Genomic DNA, 2,563 nt, shown 5'->3' with positions numbered 1-2,563 from the left:
GGGACTACAAGTGCATGCCAATAGGCCCAGCTAAATTTTTTGTTATTATTTTTTTTTTAGAGACTGGATCTAGCTATGTTACCAAGGCTGCTCTCAAACTTTTTTCTCAAGTGATCCTCTCACCTCAGCCTCCCAATTTACTGGGATTATAGGCATGAGCCACTGAGCCCAGCTTGATCTATAAAATCTTAATAGATAATTTTACTTATCATTCTAATATTTTACTTCAAAGGACAAAGTTCTGAATTCAGGCTTAGATGACATTACTCAGACTTTTAGGTAATAGTGGACTGAGAGTCACAAGAATTCTTTTCCAGTCATGAAGCAAACTACTGACTCAAGATGCAGTGGAACAAAAATTAATTTTATAGAAATGAATACATTAAAGAGATAAATTTAAATGTAATATTTGAAATATTTTGGTAATATTTATAATGTTTTATTTTTATGGCTATATGAGAAAAAATTTTCTTCTCTTTAAGATATATCTAACCCAAAATAGATTTTTTGTAAACAAAAATGAAAACTTTTAAAGAAACTTTGATTCTCACTGACCCCTGGCAATGCAGACACCTTTACATACTCTCCTTACGATTCACAGAAACATTCATTATTTACATAGATTAAATAAGTGTCTGATTTTGCATTACTCACTTTTATTACAAATGGTAAGCCCCATATTAAAGAGGAATAATTCCAACTTCGTACGTGAAGTCAATACCTACAAAGCCTTCTCAAGAATATTGGCCTGGTACTTGTGTTCCTAAGGTCTCAGTCTACCAGGTGGTAAAAAAGTTACTCAGCAGACTAGGAACTACAACAACATTTAGGAATTGCTAGGAAAAGGAATTCATCCAATCCATAAATACTGGAGGTAAAATCTGGTAGAGAGAGTTTTGGGGCTTTGCTTCCTAGTTTCAAGATAGAAATGCACTGTCTTGGTTCATTCAAATTGCTATAATAACACACCATAAATCAGGTAGCTTATAAATAACAGAAATTTATATCTTACAGTTCTGGAGGCTGAGAAGTCCAAAATCAAGGTGCTAGAAGATTTGTTGTCTGGTGAGGACATGATTTTTGGCTCATAGATGGTCATCTTCTTGCTGTGTCACTACATGGCAGAAGGGAAAAACTCTGGTCTCTTTAGGCCCTTATAAGGGCACTAATCCCATTCATGAGGACTAAATCATGACACAGTCACCTCCCAAAGGCCTCACCTAATACCATTATTTGTGGAGTTAGGATTTCAAGGTATAATTTTTTGGGTGGGGGATATTCGGTTCACAGCTAGCAGTTAATAAAGGATTTAAAAATTCCAATCCAAGAAGCCTTATAAATATTTCGGGATGAAATAAATCCCTTAGACTTAGTAGTTACTGTATATTACACAACTCTAGATTTATGGAAAAAATCAATGAGACACATATAATTAACACCATGGGTGTTCCTAACTAAATCTGGCCAAATCTGTTGGGATTTGACATTTTTGTGTGTGGTCAAGAATAAGCTTTGGTGACCACTTTGGCAGCACATACACTAAAATTAAAATGACAGATGATTTGCATAGCTCCTGTGAGTGGATAACATGCAAATTTGTAAAGCATTCCATATTTTTTATTACCACTAGACCAACCCTATAAGAAATGCTTAAGTGCGGCCAGGCGCGGTGGCTGATGCCTGTAATCTCAGCACTTTGGGACGCTGAGGCGGGTGGATCACGAGGTCAGGAGATCGAGACCATCCTGGCTAACACGGTGAAACCCCGTCTCTACTAAAATACAAAAAAATTAGCCGGGCGTGGTGGTGGGCGCCTGTAGTCCCAGCTACTAGGGAGGCTGAGGCAGAAGAATGGCGTGAACCTCGGAGGTGGAGCTTGCAGTGAGTGAGCCGAGATCGTGCCACTGCACTCCAGCCCTCTGTCTCAAAAAAAAAAAAAAAAAAAGAAAGAAATGCTTGAGTCCTATACTTGAAAGCAAAAAAGAATATGCACTATCATGAAAACACACAAAACACACTTGAAGAAGATGGCAGATAGGAGGCAGGGCTAATGTGCATATCCCATTTGGCAAAAACATAAAAAGAGACAAAGAAGGTCATTATTTAATGACAAAGGTATCAATTCGGCAAAAGGATAGAACAATTATAAAGATATATATTCACCCAACACAAGACCATCCAGATATATAAAGTAAATATTCTTAGAGCTAAAGAGAGAGATGGATCCTACTAAAACAACAGTTGAGAACTTCAACATCTAGACAAAAATATCAATGAAGAAACATTGGATTTAAACTGTACTTTTGACCAAATGGATCTAAAAGACATGTATAGAAAATTTCATCCAGCAGCTGCAGAACACACATTTTTCTCATCAGCACATGGAACATTCTCCAAGATAGACCATATGTTAGGTTACAAAGCAAGTCTCAACAAATTTTTAACAACTGAAAGCATATCAAGTCTTTTCAAATCACAATAGAATAAAACTAGAAATCAACAACAAGATGACTTTGGAAATTGTACAGATACATGGAAATGAAATTATACAATATGCTCCTGA

General features: G+C 36.4%; 1 non-coding gene across 1 annotated transcript; it reads left to right on the top strand.

The window, feature by feature from the left end:
* Positions 1-1,515: 1,515 nt before the first annotated feature.
* On the top strand, positions 1,516-1,618 carry LOC116467669 (U6 spliceosomal RNA). Its single transcript, XR_004247877.1, has one exon. It is a non-coding gene; the product is annotated as a U6 spliceosomal RNA (small nuclear RNA).
* The last annotated feature ends 945 nt before the right edge of the window (positions 1,619-2,563 follow it).

The sequence above is a fragment of the Hylobates moloch genome, unplaced genomic scaffold (assembly GCF_009828535.3).
Source record: "Hylobates moloch isolate HMO894 unplaced genomic scaffold, HMol_V3 SCAFFOLD_4, whole genome shotgun sequence".
Lineage (NCBI taxonomy): Eukaryota > Metazoa > Chordata > Mammalia > Primates > Hylobatidae > Hylobates > Hylobates moloch.
This window is presented reverse-complemented; position numbering and strand designations above follow the sequence as displayed.